A 23,747-nucleotide genomic window follows, 5' to 3' on the forward strand; every position below is an offset into this window, starting at 1 on the left:
ACACAGCAGCTTTTTCCCTGATTTTTTCCATTATGCTAACACTGATTCTAGCAGCAGCCCCTGCCACATGGGCTGACTATAATCCAGTCTTAAAGAGTCCAGACAGGCATGCTTTGCAGCTGGGCACTGCCAATGTACAACAACCACTAAGAACCCACGGAGAAGACCAACTTTAAAAACGAAGAGAGCACTAGCTAAGAATGGACACACCTGCATTACTCAGAACTCAGCTTTCAATAATGAAGCTAGTAATATCCCTGCATCTTTCAGATGTGATGACCATGGTAACGCTGGATGGCTGAGCAGCACAATATTGGGATAGGAAGAATGGTGTATTTCAGAGATCATCATGCTCTTGCAGGCTGTTCAGACACCAAGTTTGCTTCTATAACTCTGTGTAGCCACAGTTTAAGCCCAGTTCCAGGTTTTTTAGCACAGGAAATAAGTATGGGGAAAAAAGCAGCAACACTAAAACAGAGTAACTTCTAACGCCAAGCACGATGGCTGGGTGAACTAGCTGACAGAGAATGGGAAAGACATGAGAAGATAATTACAAAAAACTACCTTTTTTTAAAAAAAAACCAACCTACCTATAGAAACCTTGAGGGCACATGATATGGCAATAAAGAGGCAGACACTGAAAACAAAGCTGAAAAGGTATTCCAATCACAGCTGTTCTAGTTAGAACAGTCACCAAAATAGCAAATGGATTTCAAGGACCAACAATAATTTTACATAGTACATTTTACATTTCAAGGACAAATGCTTATAGGGCTGAAAACCTTTTCATCCCAATCCCGGATACAACTGCTTATATGTTTTTTTACTGCACTTAGATTTTTTTGCTTTCTTTGAATGGCAGTTGTTTCAAATCCATGTCCATATCTGCATACAAACTCAAAAGACTGGGGGAAGTTATGTGAAATCAACAATACAAACCCAACTTCAGTATATGAACACACAAGCAAATAAAATAATTGAAATGTGAAAAGAGGATGGAAAGGAAGCAAAATATTTAGTACACTGATTTTAAAGCAAGCATAGCAAAAAAAGCTATATGTTCTTAAAATGGAAGGTGAAACACAGATTAACTCCTTTTTAATATTAATGTTGGTAATTCTTCAACAGTTGCACAAATCCTCCAAAAATTATCATTCCCTTTGCAGCTGAGCTCCTTCTGCAGTGCAGTTGGAAAGGCTGCTAAGTCTCATGTGGCTGTTCATTTAAGCTGTTCCCTTTTCCACTCTTAAGAGAGACTAGAATGTCCTAATTCAGTTTAATAAAGAACACATTGGACTTGGGGGAGGGTAAAGCAAGGCCAGCATTAGGAGGGCAACTGAGCAATTTCTCCACTTCAATGTAGTTATCAAAAAAAAAACAAACAAAAAAACCCAACACAAACACAAATGCAACAAAACAACAGCAAAACCAACAGATGATCATCTCAGGAAAGCCTCTAGAAAAGGGGGAGGAGAAAGGAAGACAAACAAGCAGAAACATTTTCCTCTCCTTTTGATCTAAGTTTTAAGTAGAAAACACATTCTCAGGCATTGGTAATTTAATGAAAAAAACCTTTTCTCCCCCAAACTAACAGAATTCTGGTTATTCAAGAAGATGAGGCTGATTTATAAATAAAGCCATTAATTCAATTTAGTTCTGGGGAGATACAGTTCCATGAGTCCAGAAGAAATGAAGAAGGTTGCTTCAACAAATCTGATTATCACTGCTGTCAGTGAAATGGCATTACAGTTTCAAGATACTTTTAAGGATTCCGAGAACTGTGACTGAAGCAGGTATCACATTACTCCATAAAAATGGCAAGTATAAAATGATGTGATGTCCTCACAATTCTGATGAAAAATAAAAAAAAATAAAAAGACAAACCCTGACTAAAGCCCGAAGGGCACCTGAATTATATATTCCATGACTAAGGAACTAAAAACCTTACAGGAGACAGGCTGATCACCTGTGATAAAAACACAACGATATTTTTATATTCATCAATACTTTACAGCATATTTGATCAAGGCTGAAGCTGTCTAAGAAACCTGATTTGCAATCTCTTCAGCCAATCTGGGTTTACGGACTGCTTAGATGAAACAAGCTGCAGCACCTTCAGCCGAGTTCTACATCAAGGGCAATATTCTCAAATGCTTCCTGAAAAATAAACACACCTTAATATCAAAATTACCCTCCATTTCATATTTCAGTTTACTTCTATTACTGAACCAAGTGACTTGTTTTTCCCCAGCAAGTTCTGCAGACATGACAAGACTCTGGCATGAAGATCTTAAGGCAGAGAGGTTAGACCTTGTGGTTGTATTATAATTTCTGGTCACTGCTGTTTATTCGAAGGAGTAGGAGAAATGTTTATGCCTTTCACTCAAACAGGAATCCATCAGCTATAGTCATGATCACAGTTATGATAAGTACACAATTTTACTATAAGGTAAGCATCCTTATAATGCACTTAACCAGTTTCTTCTCAGCCTCTACAGCGTTTAAGCTCTGAAACATAGAATCACCAGGTTGGAAAAGACCTCCAGGATCATCGAGTCCAACCATTCCTATCAACCACTAAACCATGTCCCTGAGCACCTTACCCACTCGTCCCTTAAACACCTCCAGGGATGGTGACTCAACCACCCCCTGGGCAGCCTGTTCCAGTGCCCACTGACCCCTTCTGTGAAACTCATAATGTGACTGCCTTTTTCTGTAACTAAATGCTGAGAAATAGTCAGAGAACATATGCTGGAATTTGCAAAAACAGACAAGAAGGAAACATCCTGAGACAGATAAACAACTGAAAAAAACAGGCAGAAGTAGTAGTATGTGGAAACAGCATACGGCTATGCTTTCAGTAGGGACGGAACAGCTACTTTGAGCCTTGTGTCTCCTCCAAAGGAGACTGAGTTTTTGGAAATGCGGCAGCAGGACCCCCTGAAAAATCAGTCCATATAAAATACATCACATAGGTACCTAGCAGTGGAGCCACGTAAAATCCAACGGTTACGCAGAGCTGACCACTATGGCTGCTGCTGCCCTGTTGTTTTTTTTTAATGATGTCCATTTTGTTTGTACAAAACAATATAGACAAGATGGGCCTTTAAGAAAGATTTAAATGTGTGAGGAGCTGCTGTATTACAAATCCTGCAAGACAAACCCCACTATTTTACAGGGCACAAAGCCAACACACAACTAGTTATATGTGAGAAACCAAACAATAAAGTCACAGAGACTGAGAAACCCAAATTTTTGAAAACAGCCAAAAAGCATTGAGAGCCTCACTAAACAAGCCAACCTGATGAGAAGTGGACACATGATACTTTAACATTACCTGGGCTTTGGGGATTTGAGAGACTTCTGTGTCTTGCTGTGCTGTCTTTGCCATAACACTTCATGCCGCTTTCATTCTGTGATCTCAGAGCGATATATCTAAACACAAAGCAAAAGAATGGAAATCAATTGTTTCCCCTCCAACAAAACCCCCTTAAAAAAAAGTATCACCAACTTGTCCCAAACCATGAGCAGAACCGTGGGAATGAACTTCCTGTTTTAACACAACCAGATACAGATTTCCACTCAATATAGTATCTCCATGCTACTCCGTTCTTCAAGGCACTATAGCAGAGGACATCTATCAGCACTGCAACTCCCTTAAAGAACAACAAAAGAACCACTTTGCTATATCATTAGTGAGAGACTGCTGCACTGTCAAATCTGGGATTGATACATCCATGGTCCTTAAAATTACAGAATGAAATATGAGTAAACTCATCTTATCTTCTTACTCAGCTTGGCACCTATGGCAAAATGAGGAATGGGTTATGTTGATGCAATAAATAAAACAAGACTGTGCCTCTATTGCAGAGACTGTAAACATTTTGTAGCACCTTCCGCTGCTTTGACAGAACCCAAAGACAGACTGGATATTCTCACGGAGAAGAGATTTGCTGGCCCAGAGCCTGCAACCTATGTGACGAGCATCAGACAAACAAGAGAAGGTGCAGCAATCAGGAAGGGAGGGATTAATGAAAGTTAAAGGTGCAGGAGATACAATCAGGTTGTTACCCAGTGCAGAAGGGATATCTAGACAAGGCATCTTAAATTATTTACATGAAAACAACATATCTGTTTTTGTAGGCACTGCTGCCAAGATGACTTTTAGGGAAGGCCCCAAATGAAGCAAGTCCGGAAGCTTAAGGTGCAGCTCACTGATGTCAATGGGAAACTCCACTCTCATCGAGCCCTGACAGGTTTGGAAAGTCAATCCAGACATAAGAAACTGTATAAACAGCCACTTGTGGAAAGAGAGCAAAGATAACCTCCGTGACCTCAATCTGTATTTCCCTCCTCTCCTTCACACTTGATTCACTTGTTCGAATCGCTCTTTAAAAGTCTCTGATAATAGGTCTCACTATACACAGCAAGAAGCAGCCCTCCAAGTCCAGCAGTTCCTCGCATAGAACAATTTCGCTCTCTTAGCCCACCAGCAGGTGGGGAGGATGAACCCAAGCATCTCCCTTGCCCTGCCCAATGCCAACCTCTGCTCCTCCTTTCCCCTAAAAAACAGGTCCGCAGCACATTCCAGACACCAACCTGCTCCATGAAAACATGTGTCACAGGAGACAGCGGAACTCCTTACAAAGCCTGCCCAACATATCTGTATTCAACAGAATACCTCAGATGATGGTTAAATGCTGGTAGCATCACACAAGGATATAGGCATTCAAGTGAGGTTTTGCTTATGTTATTGCCTTGAGTTCCAGTAACCAAGATCCCTGCACATTCACATCTTGCTACAAATGTGAGCTGAAATGCTACGAATGTGTGCAAAGGCAAACCATTTGTTACCTGCTTGCAAGCTATCTGCTCACAGCTTCTCAGCAAATTCCGTGAATTTACCTCTTTGTTGAAACAAGACAAGTTTTAGTAGGGCCACATGTACTAAATGCTTTATCCAACTTGGGTTTTATTCTGGTATTTAACACCTTTACGTCTGTAATAGGCATATTTAATCTTCTAGACAAGTACCATCACTTTGTGTTTGCAACAGGAAATATTCAGAAACACAGGGAAAATCTGAGGTTAACTTCAGTAGAGCCAAAAGAGAAAATGCTTTTTCCCCACTGTAGTTTAACACAACTGTTTAGAACCTGCCAAGATGTTTAAATTTCATTAAAAAAAAACCTGGCATATCATGAGCAGTGGCCAAAATCACAGTATATAGTTTTGCTTTCTTTTTTATTTATCAATCTGCTCTGGAACAATAAGCGGTAGTATTAAACCTAAAAATGCTGAAGCACTCTGCAGACAAACAATCCCTTGCAGCTTCCTACAGAAACCAGACCAACAGACACTGGGAAAAGTAACCACAGGAATGCCCAGAAAAAAAAACACTTTCCTGGTTTTTTGTATTTGTTTTGGCTGATTTTCACACTATATCACCTTCATCATCAGAGCTACAATATCCATATGCAGTTGTATGTAAATTAGCAGATAGAAGCAAAGCTCTCATATGTAATACCATAGATAAAGAATAAAACTTCAGGCATTTTAGAGCCAGGGGTAGTGAACTGATAGCTGATAAATATTGAAAATATTCTCAATGTAATTAAAGCAAGACCAAACACTGCAAAAGTACATAAAGTTCGTAAATGAGGTTTTAGTTCCTTTCATTAAATTTTAATCAGCATCTCATTTTTTGAGGTTTTGATTAAAACGCAACCTAATTTTATATTCCTTTGCCATCTTCTATTTTACTCCCATTCCAGCCCTTAGATTTTGCATATAACTGACACAAAGTATGAAGCTCAGAAGCAAAGCCTACAGCAACATTTACAAATTAAGAGCTAAGTCAGAGATCAGCTATCTCATACACACAATATAAATTTTCATTCTTCTCTCTTCATTAGGATTGATGACAGTGCTGGAAAATAAGGAGCACATAATACCTTTTATGGGAATGTAAAGCACAGACAAATTAGCAGAGAGAGAATGCAGCTAAATCAATTTCTCATCTCAAGATAGTAATGGAGGCAATTTCTTTAACTTTACTATGCTTGTAACGTATTGATCATCAAACCTTCACACTCAAAGTTAAACTAGGTATTTTTTCCAGGGATAAAATGGAGGGTGGCAGTAAAACTCTAGGAAACACACCAAAGAACAGGGATTTTTCTCCAGCCACATTACAATTCAGAAACTCAGTTTCCACCTATCTGTAAATTACTGCAGCACAAGAAGATTTCTAGGTGAAGGATTAATTAGTCTTGCAGAAGCCTTTATACCGCAGATTTAAGGCAAAGCAGAAAGATCCGTTGCTTATCTAGAAATGATGCCACAAAGACCAGTACCACTTACACTACCTGTGGCACAAGGCTGCAGCAGCAGCTTAGAGGTAGCATTTTTGTTGCAACATTTCAGCTCCACTTGGCTCCATGCTGACATAAAGAACAATTTCCCAGAGGTCTCTAAGCCTCTGCTCTGACTATATTGTGCTGATCCCCTTCCTGAACTTCTGCTACTGCTCTGAGGCCTGACTGCAGGTTAGGACAAGAACCTTTGCCTGGCTTATGAAGATGCCCCACGCAGCCACCATGAAGCACAGTAACGCGAAGGAAGTCAATGAACATGCTCCATTGGCTAGTCAAGCGTACTTGGCACAGGCCACATGCTTCCTAGGACAACACCACAGCTGCACACCACATTTTAGATATTAAAAGAACAATGCAGATCAAAACAAAGAATACAACATATCCACTACTAAAGTAAACCGAAAAGTTTGGCATATACCCATCTAGGATAGCTGTATTTATTTTAACAAGACAGACTTCTGTGTAATTTGACGTTAAGAACTTAACTGAAGCATTAAAATTGTGAACTCAAACTTCTTATACATAAACAGAACACGCGAAATGAGAGAACAAACACAAAAATAAGGGCTTTTTTTGATTTCTCTCATCCTGTCGTGACCACCTGTCTATCTAACCATACACAAACACCAGCTGATAACCTTCCCATGAAATGAATAAACCTCACTTACTTTAAATCAATGAAACACAGAAGTTCTCTACTATATTTGTCATTATTTCTATTACGAGGGTGAGCAAGAACATCCTCTTACCTAATCTGGGTGGTCATGATTAAACAGTATTTAATTATTTGTTAAGCAGAAAAGCTGAAAGTAAACCACCTTAAGATAAGAAACATAAGAACAACAAAGTATATGTATTAAGCAATACCAAAGACTGTAATAGTAACTGGAAAAATCAGCAACAAAAACACTGACAGCACAAGAAGTATCATAGAATCACTAGGTTGGAAAGGACCCACAGGATCATCGAGTCCAACCATTCCCATCAATTACTGAACCATGGCCCTCTACACCTCATCCACCCGTCCCTTAAACACCTCCACGGAAGGTGACTCAACCACCTCCCTGGGCAGCCTGTTCCAGTACCCAATGACCCTTTCCATGAAATATTTTTTCCTGATATAAAGTTTCAACCTCCCCTGGCGGAGCTTGAAGCCATTCCCTCTTGTCCTGTTCCCTGTCACTTGGGAGAAGAGGCCAGCTCCTTGCTCTCCATTCATGTATTTATTATTATCATTCATGTACTATTACTTTGGTTTACTTATCACAAGTACATCACAGCAGTCTTCTCCCCACATGCTAGAAGTTCTCTCTTAACCATCAACGTAACGATTTTGTTGCCCTTCACTGGTCCACATTCAGCTTTCTGGATGCACCTTCCTAGAAAAACTCTAGGAATTCAAATTCACTTCATGGACAGGATTCTTCATGCATGCAAAAAGTTTTTTATATGCTCATTTCTACATCTTTGAAATGCTTTAGGAATACTGTGTGACATTTATTTTGGGATAAAATCTCTTAGAAAAATGGCACATCTTGCAGTTGAGACACTATAGCACAGAATTCCAAAATCTATTAGTTTTCCACATGTAGGGTCCAACGTTTCAGATAATCTAGCATTGTACAGTGTCTGTTATGCTTTGAGTGGTTTTGACTCAAGCTACTGGTCAGATGCCCATCAGTCACAGCAATCAAATGGGTACTCACACTAGAAGAGACCACCACAGGCGTAACTGGTGACCACCCAGGAGATGCCTGCCTCGAGTAACTGCATCAAGTGGGTGCTCTGCGGCACTGGCCAAAATATAATCCAGTTCCCTTGGGCAGGACTCCACTTGTGCCTTCCAGGAAAAAATAGTCTTTTCTTGCAATTCCTTCCATCTTTTATTATGTAACTTCAAATAACCACAGCAAATGAATTTGGGATCCAACACAGCCTCCCTCTAAAAAAAAGTTTCATTTATCTTCACAGCATATCCATCATACACACCAAGCTGGACAGCAGTCTTGTTGGAAGGGAAAAAGATAAATGCAGTTTACAGTTTTCGCATAAGCTGCATAAACAAGACTAAAATGAAGTTATAGAAGCACACTTTCATTCTGGTGTTTAAGCCGAAAGAGTCTGGCTTATATTTTTATCTGTATGGTGTCAACTAAAAAAGGATATTTCATTACACTGAACTGTCTAAAAGCTGCAATGGTTCTTCTGTCAGTCTAATACAGCCTCCGTGCAGACCAGTTAAGTGGAATAAAGTAAATTTATGGCAGCGTTAAGCCATCACCCATTAGGTGAAGGTGCACTAGCAGGAGTTTGAGAGGTATTTGCCAAAAGCAGAACTTCAGATTCACTCTGACAACCCTGTCTCAAACCCCACCTTGTAAGCAAGTGTGTTTGGGTTTTGCTTGCCCGTTCCTCCAGCTCCTACACTCAGCTGCTTCTCTTCTTTCCCTAAGCCAGTCCCTTCTGCAAAACAGACTCCAAGATGCATTTTCTTCTCCTCTGACATGCCAATCTTCACTGCTCCAGTACCTAACCAGTCTCCCCTCTGCCTCTACCCAACTCTCCTCTTTCAGGTCTATGACCAATACCTCCTGCCACATAATCATTTCTTGTCCTCATCTTACTGAATTCTGATAGCATCCTGAATGGTAGTACAGGCCTGGAAGTTCCAAAGCTGCCCAAGGAACCATCAGCTTCCTCTTCATGTCTCTCTCAGAATCATTTCATGTTCACATCCTGGGAAGGACAGTGGACACTCATTCCCCATCCCCTTCTTCATGACATTCATCATTTTCACAAGACCCTTCCACGTCAAGTACTTTCCAGACCGTGGACTCCTGGTGGCTCTTTGTTACCACATACTTGGGATTTATTTCTCTACAAGATTTTGTGGACTTGGGAAGGTGAGATGGCAAGACAATGAGGACCAAAATTGCACATGGTACTGAAGACAGAAGAGCACCATCCTTCTATGCTTTCTGTTTTGTTTTCTGTTCCTTCACTAATGAGTACTGATACTTGTTTTACCATTCATTATGCTGCTCTTTTCACAGGACAACCACAAAGCCTCCTTCCAGAGCAGTGACACTTGGTACAGCACTCATGACGGCATACACCGCATTGCAACCCCACTCCTCCTCCCACATGCATTGCTTTCGTTTATCTACAAGCAATTTCCTCTGGTATTTTATCATCCAATCATTCAGTACAAGGAGTTCTACTGCAACACATATCAGCCAGCCCTTCTTTTCACTATTCTTAATAACCTAAGCCTACACTTCTGCAAAATTTCAGTGCCTTGCTTTATACTACGAGGTGATTAAAACTGTTCAAACAAAATAATCACCAAACATGACATCAATAAACAAACCTGCTTCCTTGAAAAACCTTCAAACTATTATTTCATTCCACAAAATTACTGGAAGACAGCCACTCTCCTGAAAGAAATTCCCCAATCACTCAAAAAAAAAAAAAAAAAAGACTTAAAGCAGGCACTCCCCATAACGAGCTTTAGCCCTAATTATTCCAGTTTGGCAGAGTTAAGAGTACTTCATAGCAAGATCTTCTGTCAGGAGTCTGATAACCTAATGCTTGGTCTTTTCATGCCATGCTAACGTGACATCCTTGCCCTGAGATGATGGGGCAGGAGCTCCACAGCTCAGGAAACAGCTCTACCAGTCCGAAAAAAAAAAAAAAAAAAACCACCAAAACTTCCACCCCCAAAAAACAAGTGGACAAACCTAGAAGTCTAACAGCTACCACTTGGCTCCAGATTCCCCATGCATAAGACAGGAGTTAAAAAAAAACAACCAAAAAATCAACAAAAATACCCTACCCCTATACAGACTCCTATGCAGTGCCAAGAATATTTTGAAAGACACAAGATGTATAATAAGTTTTCAACTGAATATTCATTTCTGAATTGAAGGGAAACATCTTAAGGGTGAGTGGGCGTAAGGAACGATTCCTTCTCGGCACCGCCACACAATTTATTAAAGGCTGTGAACACCCACAAGAATTCGTCTTTGGCCTTTGCACTGTACACTAACAACCTTAGTTTACTGACATTCACAGAGCATATGGAGCTCTGCTTCAAACGATCCCTTCGGAAGAGACAATTAAATCAGACAATTGGAGATTGAATGACCAACAGATCTAATTAAATTCTTAAGTCCTGTTTGTATATTTATCCAAATCTTTCTCACCATTCTTGCTGAGAAGGGGAATGGGTTAGCTTGGGAGGAGGTCAAGGGATCAAAAATTTGCCTTTTTATTCCCCCCTCCTCTCCCCTCCATAGTTACATACCTGCTTGGAACAAAACATGAGCCATGAAATCAACACTGCCAGTGGTAGAATTCATCTTATTGTGACAGAAATATTCCATTTTCCCTAGCTTACTTTTTAAATTGCTTTCTGATATACCAGGTTATTATTTTTTTTAGCCCCTTTAGTTCCTTACATAATTAAATGCCATGCCATTCAGCTTTTACAATTACTTTTACCATTTGAAGAGGAACATTGACACTCAGTAGCTTTCTCAACTTTATGGGAAGAATCTATTCCCCACAAGTATTAGCTCCGCCGAATATTTTTTTCTTCATTACATTCAAAGCCCTTCGCAATCCCCAGAGAAAGAAGTTCTCCCTTGTACAGAACTTGTACAGTAGGTAATACTTGCCAATCCTCAGTTTCCTTTCCTAGTATTCCATATAACCAGAAGTAGCACATAAAAGGGTAAAGGACAATGCTTTATAATGCCATGGTGCCTTCAACTTGCAGGCAAGTGAGAATGGCTAAGCACAATTTATGGACACATTTTTGTACCAAATTCTTTTTCTTTTGCATTTTGATACTTGCAAAAATAACAACAGTGTTCCCAAAAGATCTCCTAGTGAGGCTATGAACATTTTGCCCTATTATCCTGCAGGTACAGACACACAGCTCAAGCATTAAGGACTGGCTTCTACAATTTCTCTTGGAAGACCACCTAGAATTTGGGAGCACGCACGTTCCCAGCTCCTCTAACTTGGCACTGCCCACACTGAACGCAGGTCCAACAGTGCACTGCTCTCTCCAATTTTGCCAACTTGTGACAAAGCACATGGGACACCTTACAGAAGTACTATATTTATACAGAAGTGACAAAGTAAACATATCATTCTGCAAGGAGCAAGTTCATCTTGCTTAACACTACTTGTTAGAAATATAAACAGAGAAACACAGATTAGGGTATTGTCTTCCTTCCTAGATAGGCTAAAAAGAATTATTCAGCCAGTACAGATTTTCTGGGGCAGGGCAGGAGAAAGGAGGGGATGCGAAGAGAGGGGTGGCAGTTAGTTTTTTTTTAATTTTGTGGACCACTGAGGGGAAAATAAAGAATAAAAGAACACCTTAAGGAAAGGGCCTTTTAAATAAATTAATGGCTAAAGCTTTATTTCTGACAAAACTGCCAGCTTGTTCCCAAGCAGAACAATTCTGTGATTCTGTCACAAAAAGGAGTTTCCAGAGAGCACCTAACAAGCACCAAGGAAAAAGCCATCTCTATAGCAGACACCATACAACACCATGGGATCTGGGAATGAATTGTAAGTAGGAAGCATTTTTGAAGAAGGTAATAAATCTGCTTGTCATCTATGGCTCTACCTTACCTAGCAGCTGACCAAGTCATCCTTCAGAATTACTGGAATGTTACCAACTATCACACTTCCAACTGAAAGCAACATATGCCCAACCATTTCATACCACTTGCAGCCCTATCAGAGACAGAGCTCGAAATACTGACACAGACAATTCAAGAACCAAAAGTCTCTGCCTGTATTTCCCCATGACCTAACTAGCATCCTTGCACAGTGCTTTCCATCAAGGTGAAGGAATTGAAGGCTCTGCAACAGGGAGCCCAAGTCTCAATTTTATCTGAAGTCACAGTAACCTGAAAGAAGCATTAATTACACATAATCACCCTCCAAGCAAGTAGATCTGTGCCAAATGAACCTCATAAAAGTTTTGGTTGCGAGGAAGTAGCAGGGAACATATTATAAAGTCCTGTTTACTTGAGCTGTTGAAGTCGCCTTCTGGAATAACCTTCCACAGTCTGCTCATTGGTTTCTCTTTCTCTCATCAAGACATCAGACTTCTGTCAAAATCCGTGGTGGCATCTAGAGAAGTATCTATGAATTATCCTTCTGAACAGTCTGCAGAAGACCTCCAGCATCTTCAGAATAAGCTCATAACTTTAAACAAACTAGATATCTGAGCAGAATTTATGCTAGGCATGTTAAGTGTTGCATTCAGACACTGTGTTGTTCAAATGCCCACATATTGAGTTCTGAGTCTCAAACTCCGCAAGCTGGCACCACAGACAGAACCTCAGTACCACTGCACAGAGCTTGCCCTATCTTTTCAGCCTCCTCACTCTCTCTAAAAGACTGCTATCTCCAACATACACAAGATATTTTTACATCAATGTTTTTCATCAATTGTTTTATGAGGATATTAAGTTTCAGAGTGCACTATCTGGAAATCTAGGTTGCTGTAGACCATGTTTTTAAAGACTCACCCTATAATTCTACCAGCTTGTAGATGCATTTTTATCCTCTGATTTAGAAATGCATAAAAGGATTTTCCATGGTTATCTTAGCTAAGGTTGAACTTATCAGAGTACTTATTTATTGCATTGTTTACGTGTACTGTGAGCCACCCGCTGAGGAAATGGAGAAATAAAAACAAAAACAACCTCCTCCTTTAGACCACATAATTTCTGACACCATTTCTGCTTAGAAATCAGCTCAGTTTTGTTTTATGGAGGATGACAGTAAGCAAACACAGACTTCAGTTTTTCATCATTTACTGAATCTATGGCATGCAAGGCTCATTTATCATCAAGACCTAGACTCAAGCTGAAATGCTGATTACAGACACAAAGAAAGGTAATGTTATTTCAATAATTAGTAAGCAAGCATTTCTCAGAACAGTGTTATCTGATTTATCACAGGATTCTGGAAAGAAGATGGTGGAGCTGACACACTCGTGGTTTCCCTTCTGTTCACTTTTCACTTACAGCAGATTCAAGCCTCTCTGGAGTATCCACCCAAGAGATCTAACTGGAAAAGTCATTTGTAACTCTGAGCAGGACGCATGCTAACCTCCCCACTGATGCATCCTTGGGAGCTGCCTAAGGAACAGCGGCTATAAGCAATGTGCCCAGAGGATTTAAAAGTAATGCCACAAACCTCAGGTATTTTTAGTTTCAACTGTGGACTTCATGACTGAAACATACAACTGATAATGCCATTTCTAACAACCTCATCACCACAAATAGCAGCAAACATAACTTGAGGCTACAGAAGGGGAGTAAGGGATTCTGAGTTGATTAAAAAACCAATTAAAACAGGAGGTAAAAACAACTGCAACAGAAACAAAAGGTGAGCGACATCACCAATGTGCTGAGCACATCAGAAGCAGAAGTAGCTAATGTAATACCAGCCTAACCTGAGCAGGCAGTGCTTCAGTCTCTCTTACCCAGAATCAGCACCTAAAGACCTTCCCAAAGCTTCAACATAACCAGACACAAGGGAAGGTAAGAGCATGCAGCCCAGCAGATGCACAAGTCTCCAAAAACTCACTCCCACTCAAAAAGCATAGCGGTACTCTTCCAAATGAAAGGTGGTGCCACCACTGTGTGGCCTGAAAAGATGCTAAGCCTTACTCTTGTTTCCCTGCAGTTAGCTCCCACGGCACACCACCAGCATTGGTGTTAAGAAAACATAATTATTCCTCTTGTTCAATCCTCATTATCCTTAACTTAGATGCATGCTGTAAAACTTTATCTTTAGAGTGGTGGGGTTGTTGAAGGGTTGTTCTTTGTTGTCTGGTTGACATTTTTTAGCACTGATGCAAGTCATCCAAGAAAAGCGTCTCTTAGAAATGTTTTAAACAATGAATGAATAGTTGTGTGAAAATGGATAGTGTGTTACTGAAATGAAAATAAAAGACAGAATTAATTCTCTTGAAGTACACAGATAGCATGCACTGCACTGTGCTACCTGAGAGTCAGGACAGACAGTAGGCTTATGGTGACCAAACCCAGCACAGCACTGAGTCATTCCACAACAGTCCTCCCCCAAGACTACATCCAGAAGAGGAAAGCATCAGCCTGCACAGGCATAAGGTAGGTCTTCAAATAGTGGTCTCACTTGACAAAGACGTCAAGCAGAGACTGCCTGGGGAGAGCTATAATGTTATTAGAAGGGTTTTCTCCAGTATATGTACAACTGACATTTGTTCCTTTATCTCACAGTGGAAATTTCTTATTACCATACTTCAGTTAAATGATTATAAGTAGGATGGATAATATGAAATAAGGGTACTGCATATATTTAAAGTCATGTCACAGTTTAACCTCAGTATTTGCCTCCAAATACCTAATGTACAAATATTTGGTTTCCTTCAGACGTCAAGAATCAGGCCAGAACAACAGTAATGTGATTTTCGTCTGTACAAAATAATGATTCCTTTTTTAAAAAGCAATGGAACAACCTAAAAAAAAATTTAAAAAAATCAAATTGTCCTTATGGAATATTCAGAGACAAGCCTTCTGGATAAGAAGTACCTACATGAGAAAAAAAAAGATACCTAAAACAGTACTGTTTTCTGCTGTGGTCTTAGCATTTCTGGACTGAAAATTCTAACTACAGAAACAGTCTGTGTCAGATGTGGTATGACGCAACGTAACCACATGTTTAAAGATGACCTTTGAAAGGTGAAGAGTTACAGTGAGACTGATTTTCTTAAATTTATTTTTTAAATATCGAGATCCCTGCTATAGATTTGAGTTTAATTTCCGTTTTGCTACAGGACACTGGTCTGGAGGAAGCCCATCTTACAGAAAAACTTTAAGGCATTACGTACCTCATCTTCCCCTGCATCAATGTCTCTGGTAATGCCAGACTACAACGGGTCAATGTGGTCCCATACTGTCCTGCTGGTATGTTCTCCAGTAATTCCCTAGCTATCTCAAAAGCAGCACCTCTCTTTTACACCTTCAGTATGTGAGTTTTAGCTTAGGCTACATTTCATAGTGGATGAAATTCCTTTACACACTGAAAATTTCAGTTGTAAGCTCATTAGCTCCAGGCACTGAGTTCTGCAAGGCTGAAATGGTCAGAACGTACTACTCATAATCCCCCGTTCCTGTGAGATCTCCTGCCTTTGCCAGAAAGAGGAATGGTATGAAGTAGTCTTCCATCACAGGGAGACCTATGATTGAATCAAATTTTGATGCTTTCTGAAGCCCTGCAAATCTGAGCCATCATTCCCCAGAGACTTTCTACTGAGCCAACCCACTGACACACAGATAAGATAACGTTTTTTTTCTCAAACGTTATTACAGTCATTTTGCACAAAGCAAACAACTACTGAAAACAGGTGAGTAGCAGCCTAAGGTGCCTTGCTTCTAAGCCAACTCCAGCCTTCTCTTTTTGCTCCCGGTGCACCAGCAGAAGCCACAACCTAGAGCCTGCTATTCCATGCAGATGCCTTTTGGAGTGCTCTTCCAGACATGACCTATCGCAGGCCACCAACATATCAGGAGCTTCTGATGAAGAGAAACAATCTTTCTGTGTTTGTATAAGAGGAAAAACAACTCTCTGGTACTCCTCACATGTAACTAAACGCAGACATTGCTAAGGCATCCAGTTCACCAGCAAACCAGGGGTACAATTACAGATGGTCCTGGAGATCCATCTGAATAATTATTATATCCTTATTTCTGACAGATATGCCCATTCCAGACAGGAGAACCTGAAGATCAGAGTCTGACAATTTATTCACCAGTCTGAACTATGAAATCTCGAACTGAAAAATATTTCTTATACTAAAATGCACATTACTGGTAGTTTACTCTAGACAACATAGGACTAAAGAAATTAAATACTGAGCTGAACAGGCATTAGATCTCCCTAATTTGAGGCTTCTGGTGAGTTTGATGAGGAAGATGAGACTGAGAACACTCACGTATCTTCATCCTTTTCCAAGCACAAAGAGCAGAGGCTGCAGTCTGCCACAGACATACAAGCTTCATTCTGTAGTCTGTGTCAATCACTAATTTTACTTCTCTAAAGGGTTACACTGTCCATTTAACCTAAGGGAGAAAAAAATGGTAGCATAACTGCAGACATAACTTTACTGATCTTCTGTCCAAGGTATAAATCTTCCCCATAAGCAGACAATGAGACATTTTGGTGCTCTATGCCTGGGGCCGTACTTCTTCCAGATCTCACTTCTATTTTTCAGCTTCTTGTAGGCTCTTAACAACAATATGATACACAATAAAAATAAAATCTTCAGCAAGACAGTAGGCTCATTTCCATTTTAGCTGTATCCTCAAATGGAAACACCGTTCTCCTGAATACTGGGTTAATATCAGAAAGAACTTGCTCTGGACTTTAGAACGTCACCATTTCCAGTGGGCTTATGTCTTTTGGAAAGTCCTAAACTGATAAGGCTTTAGGTAAGATTGCAAATCCTGACTTGGTTTTGGGTTTTGACTCCATTCCCATGCCTAAAAAGCCACCATAGATAACCAGGTCTGGCCTCACAGGATTATTAGCATCTGCTTTATTTCCAATGAGCAGAAGGAAGGAAAAGTCCTCATAGCTTCTACCCCTATACCTGGTGAAGTAGTAAGAAAAAAGTTCTCCCCCTCCTCCCAGAGGCTTTAAAAAAAAGTGAAAAATCAGCTGTGTGAATCAAATAGTTTGCCAGATGAGTCATGACTGCTGTATCTGAACAAAAGAAAACCATGTCAACAAACAGAATCAGAAAATTAAAAATTATAACTGCAGATTATTAGAGCAAAGCACATACGTATATGAATTCTGAATCTTAGGAATGAATGATATGGATCTCTTGAATATTGGAAGAAAAAAATTTAGTGCCATAGCACCAGCCATTGCAAAAAGGGCAAAAATAATGTTTCTCACAAGAGGCAGGAATCCAACAGATTAGATGATTGATACAGTTCTCATCACAGACTAAGCAGATAATATTGAATTAGTGACCTAAAACCCCAACAAAGCAGCCATTTACAGATAAACAGAATACTTGTCTACCTGTTTCCAAACTAACATACAACTGCAATTACACACATTTGCTATTTTAAAATAAGCAAAAAGACCGATATACAAAAAGATCCGCATTTACCCACCTTAGATACACTGGGTTTTAACATTTATGGTGTACTGAAGAAAACACCACACCTCTTTTCTCTTGATTTGATGTTCTAGTTGGCACAAAACTTCAATGTTTGGAAAGAGATTTGGCTAGATGGCATATGGAGTATTCCATTAAAACACAAGTGGCAAGATGTGTCCACCCTTCCAATCAAAAACAAAACCATTTCTCAAGTAACAACTGCCTGCAGATCACAAGATACTCACATGGATGCTTTCTCACAAAGTACCTCTTCCATAGTGCTACCTAAGTATTATTTCTTCTCTGTAAGTGAACTCTGAAATTAAATAAAAAAAAACCAAAAAAGCAGCCTCAGGTATTTCTAGCACTAGGCACTTACCCAGAAAAGCATACAGAAACACCACCAGCATCACAGGTAGGCATATACAGAGAAGATTATACATACCAGACAAAGGTCTGGAGCACTTGGTTCAGCAAGAAATTACTTTCTCATAACTAGGGTGAAAAGAAACTTGGTTCACTTAATTAAAACAATATGTGGGGGGAAAAAAGATGAAAAAAAAAAAAGAGAGAAACTAAAACTAGAGGGTACATTAATTGTAATGGTTCTGTGGTTCTCCTGTATTTCAATTAGAAACCACTTTATTTAGAGCTCTTGGCTCAGCAGCAGGCAACCCAATGAGAACATTTTTCATGGTGCAATTTCTAATACAAATAAAAGTAAAGGTAACCCTAGAGTGGTTTGCTAACTTATATAATGAAACAGGAAACAAACAGCATAAGTGAATAATGATCATGTCAAATGAATTCAGAACGACCACACGACTCAATAAATTCTGTGACAAGTACATTTACCTCAAAGAACTATCTAAAATAGCTCTTTTTTCCTTAAGTATTTAAACTGTTTTCCTAACATACCATTTTTGTAGCAACTTAAATATACCTTTCATCAAAAGATATAGTTAAAGCCATTCTCTTCACCCTCAAAACCAAAAAGTGACCACTAGAGAGAAATCTGTCTTTTCTCCTCAGCAAGTCCACATTCACTGATTTCAGACAGACTGAGAAAGAACCCCTAAGAGGCAACGCTGTGACCTGCCCATGCAGCCCCCTTTGCACAACTTGCAGCTAGAGCAGCATATGGGAAGTGAACAGGAGAAGTGGAGATGAGCAGAAAAATGCACACGTTGGAGAACCTAGTGTACATAAGTAGGCGACATGTAATTAAAGGTTCCCAATGATGGCCGAAACCTCTCTCTGAAACCAGGGCAGGTTCACCAAAGATTGACCTTCCATGTTTGAGCAGCCAATCCCACAAATTTGACACCATTCAGTCTGGTGACAGGGTTAAGGTGCAGTCCCTCATACGCAGCACCGTACGCTTCTCAGATACCAACAGCACATGCTGGAGTCACACCACCCACATCCTTCTTCTCAATTTATAATTTACAACCGTAAACGGCGAACTCCAGTAATAAACATCGTAACTGCTTGTTCAGTAAAAGAGGTCACACAGACTTGCACCATATTACTTCTCCCAGCCTTTCCCTACAAGGATGATCTCATACAGGCTAAGCTTCCACCAGCCACTACAAGCCCTGTCCAAGTTATTATGCTTTTACTAAAAAATGTAAAAATCACAGGGAAGAATTCCTACAGTAATTTTTCATTTAAATTTTAAAATGAAAGCAAAATAAACTTTGTCTGGCTTAACACTACTTTTCCAAATTGTGCCAAATAAAAAATTTTCCATCATCTCAAATTCACGAGGTTGTGGCAAACGTTCACATGCTCTTCTCTCTGGCTTGTCAGTTCACTTAGGAGAGAAATACCCACAAGAACATTTAGGGTTTCTGTTTGGCAGAATGTTTTGAACCACTTTCTAATATCACAGAAAATGCTTATCAACAGCTGTTAGCAGAACAGGAGGGATCTGTCTGTATACAGACACTCATATGCTAGCAGGCAATTCACTTGGAATAAGTGATGTACACTACTTTCTGCAACCCATTTGAATATGGGTAGTTTCAACTGTATTTTGCTCTTAACAGCAAGGAGATTCAGGAACCGACCTTGTATTAGTCTATTAACTAACAGAGGCCTGCTGCATTTAGAAAAGCAAGAAATGCAGGTATATGTTTTTCTTTAAAATGCAATCATTCTGCATCAAGTCTGTAAAAAGCATTTTGCACTGGGCAAATTATTTTAAAAGGACCTCAGAACAATGCCTTCATTATCACCCTCCAAAGATGTCCCACTTGACAACTGTTAGTGCAATTAACAGTACTGCCAACTTGATTGGCTCATCTCTCCAGGTTTCCTAAACAGCCCATAAAAAAAAAAAAAAAGAGAGATGAAAAAGAAAAAAAAAAAAAAGTTTCCAGAAAAAAGGTGACCCAGGACACCAAAATTCAGTTCCTGCTGAGCCCTAATGAAAAGCTGCAGAGGCGCCTAATGAAGTCAGGAGCCTACTGACATTAGATGATCTGGTCAGAAGCCTAAACTTAGGACAAGTCAGATTATCCCATTACCGATACTGCCATCTTTCACATTTTCTATCATAAACTGCAAGAACACTAAACTCAGTTAAACACATTTATAAATAACCAGTATCAGCTCCACAGGAACCAGATATCATCGTTTGGTTTGTAGATAGGCTACAATGCATTGGTAATGAAGACCAATTTACAAGAAAGCAATCTGCAACAAGGCAGGTGTAATGGTACAAAACACAGAGAAGGGTAAACCTTCTGCAAAGATCCAATACTTTTCTGCTGTTATGCTGGAGAACCACAAGAGAGCCACCTCTGGAACTGTATTTAACGCTAAACTACACAAAACCCACCCAGCTGAACCCCCCACAAATACATAGAGCTGCCCACCCACACCAAACCACCCATAAGAAACTCCTAAATTAGAATACCCACTGAACATACCAAAGTGCTGTGAGTGCTATTAGACCATCTGGGTAGCAAAAGCCAAATGGCACGTAGGAAATGCCCGAGCTGCGCCTCCTGCACCATACACAAGCTGGCCTTTTCTACTGGATGGCACTGTAAAGAAGAAATTTTGTGAGGATCTCAGCAGCCCTTAAAACTGCTGTCATGCATCTGAAAAAAAAAAAATCCTAACACGCAGTACCACACCCACAAAAAAGGGATAGAGCTTGTTCTTATATAAGTATGTATATTATTTAACACTGAAAAACAACAGTTTTATCACATCTATGCAAAACCAGAAGTGGTGAAGAGCTGAGGAAAGGGAGGACAAAAAACCAGAATTTCTACTTTATTGTATCCATCCATTTTGTTTATTTGCCCCTGGGTAAGTCAAGGGCCCTCACACTGCAGAACAAGGACCACTATCCATTTTCTCTCACTTCCATTGTTGTTGCATAAGGTGACCGAGTATAATTCATACAGGATTTTCATCTACCAACTATTACCTTCTGGACCTGGGAAAAAGTATTTACAGAACACCTTAAAGACGAGATTAACAAATACGCGCCATTGTCTTTTCAAGCAAACAATTGTCCCTGCTTCTGCAGTCATCTGAACAAGTTCTGCTCTTCCTGAGATTAAATAAACACAGGCCACCAAGATGCATTCATTGCTTTTGAGGTAGATGCGAAGGAGAAGGCCTAGGTGACAAAAATAACTTTCAAATCGATGTTAGTATACTCACATTGCAAAGAACATAAAAGGAGGCAGGAAGCAGGGGAGGGAAGTGTGTGTTTCTCTCATATCATATTTAAGTGACAGTACAAGTAACCGTGACTTTTTTCTCCTGAACTGCTCACAGATATGGGACCATTGCATAATCTTGCAATAATCTTGTAAATTCTATTCGCATTTTTTCTAAACATTACAAGAATTCACAGAATTAAGAGCAAAAAATCATGGGTTTTTTTTCTTCACTCATCACTCAAAAGAAACACGCAAAATAGAGCAAGTTCTCCTGTAAAAACAGCTTCGTCCTACTTTATGAACTAGTTACTCCTAACTGCAACAACCTCCCCTTGCACAGAATATTATGTAGTGCTAAGAAGCTCCCCCCGTCTCTACAAACCAGACATGGTAAACACGTTGGTTTACGGCAAACAAATCCATACACGTACACCAGAGCGTAAGAGCTGGCCAATGGAATCAGGTGTACCTGTGTATTCCAACCCTAAACTCATTTGGGCAAACAGCACTAGGAAAAAGCACCCAAGGGAAGGAAGAAGCAGAAAAATTTGGTGTAGAACTTGGGGGGTGGGGGGGGAAGAGTGTAAAGGGAATGAACACACACATTTCATTTTTGAGATTTTGCCTGGTTAAAATCTTGGAACAAGATAAATTTCACTGACATTTCAGCAGATACGGGGATAAAAAGCTCAAGAGATTCCATGTAAAAAGTTATTTAAAACATGCACAAATTTATTTTGAAAGTCAGCCTTTCAGTCAATGTATTTTCTGCATTTCAGTGAGGGCAACAGAAGGAAAAAGAAAAAAAAAAGATACTTAAACCTTGTAAAATAATATGGAGAAACATGATTCCAGAACATGTTATTTTTAGGCTCACGTAGAAATTATCCTTCAAGGATATCATCTCTTGGTGGCACCTTAAATGGCCCGCATGACAAGAATGCGTCCAATAAGCAGGTAACTCAATGTCAACAATATAAAATCACAGAATCACAGAATAACCAGGTTGGAAGAGACCCAACGGATCATCGAGTCCAACCATTCCTATCAAACACTAAACCATATCCCTCAGCACCTCATCCACCCGTGCCTTAAACACCTCCAGGGAAGGTGAATCAACCACCTCCCTGGGCAGCCTGTTCCAGTGCCCAATGACCCTTTAAGTGCCCAATGACCCTTTAAAATCAAAAGCAAGTCAAATGCAACTTTACTTGAAGATGTGGCTAACTTAAAATATCACACAGGAAAAAAAAGCACTTCTGTAGAAAAAGACAGTGGGGGGGTTGGATGGCTTACTTGAAGAGCAGCAACAGATAGCCTTTGTCATATCAAAAGCCAAAAGCATTTTGCTCGAACCTTTTCCTTATTCTCTACCTGAGGTCTTTTCTAGCTTTTCATTCACATTCCTGATGGTCCTCGAGAGTTTCACATCATCATCCTGGACAACTTCTTACAAATAAACTCAGAATCTGAATCGACGTACTCCTTCGTCCGTCTCTAGGCCCCTTTGCTATTTGTCATACTGGTTCTGCCTCGTTCGATGTAGTCTTTGCAGCACATACAACTTGCTTCTCCATCCAACTGTATTACTTAGTTTGCACTCCTGTACAAGTCCACTCCAAGAGAAATACCGATTTCCACTTTAAATTTAACTTTTTCTGAAGTGCCTAGGGTGCCTTTCATAATCAGTTTTCCTTACCTGGTCTATAATAACCTACTACACAAACTGTACTATAATGTATCGCACAAATTTATGAACCTATCTTGCAAGTCCATTAAATGCACCAAACAGCAATGTGTTTTCTTGAATCGACATAATATATAGGAACAAAATGCCTAGAACTGTCCTAATTAACCATCCTGTGCAGTCCGGAAGAAACTTGCTGGTAATTTTGTAGAAAAGCATGCTACATACTATCTGTGTTAGAGATTTGTAATTTAGAAATATTATGCACTGGAAAAATATATTTCGAGTATATCTGAGTACGTTGTAAAACACAAAGTAAGTACATTACACTAGCAAGGTACTTTATGATTTCTGAAGTTAAATACTCAGTGCTAGTCTGCAGTCAGATGAGCCTACTAGACTCCTCCGTGATCTTACCCCCTTGACTACCCCAGGCTTTTGAAGTTGAACCCGTGGTGCTGTTTGGGTGTGTGCACATCCCCGCACATCTGCGTAGCATCATTTTCAAAGTGCCTCTGAGGAGACATGTTCACTTCTCAGGAAAAGCCAAGGACTGAAAGAATAAGCTCTTGCAGTAGTATTAAGTTACTTAATATTTCAATACTGTAAAAGATTAAAAGACAAACAAACTCCAAACCTTGTACAAAGACCTTTTCCCAGAGTGGTTTCAAGGCAGAACCAAAAGTGGTTTACATCAATGAATCCCTGTAACTGAAATCTACATAACTGGGTCAGAAACTGCATCTTGGGAAGAAAAGCTGCTATTCCTTAACTCCTGAGCTTCAAAGAAACTTTAAGAATTTTGT

The 23,747-nt window shown here is 39.8% G+C and overlaps 1 protein-coding gene across 7 annotated transcripts in view; it reads right to left on the reverse strand.

Annotated features, from left to right (window-relative positions):
- Window positions 1–23,747, reverse strand: part of TRERF1 (transcriptional regulating factor 1) — a 104,228-nt gene that overhangs the window by 30,056 nt on the left and 50,425 nt on the right. For 6 of the 7 annotated variants that reach the window (XM_069852866.1, XM_069852864.1, XM_069852865.1 and 3 more), the window contains one exon: window positions 3,338–3,435. The gene's annotated coding sequence lies outside the window, so the exon portion shown is untranslated. Of the gene's footprint in view, window positions 1–3,337; window positions 3,436–20,504; window positions 20,634–23,747 lie in introns of those variants that run through there. The other variant, XM_069852862.1, reaches the window with a different exon arrangement.

Source organism: Phaenicophaeus curvirostris, chromosome 2 (genome assembly GCF_032191515.1).
Source record: "Phaenicophaeus curvirostris isolate KB17595 chromosome 2, BPBGC_Pcur_1.0, whole genome shotgun sequence".
NCBI lineage: Eukaryota > Metazoa > Chordata > Aves > Cuculiformes > Cuculidae > Phaenicophaeus > Phaenicophaeus curvirostris.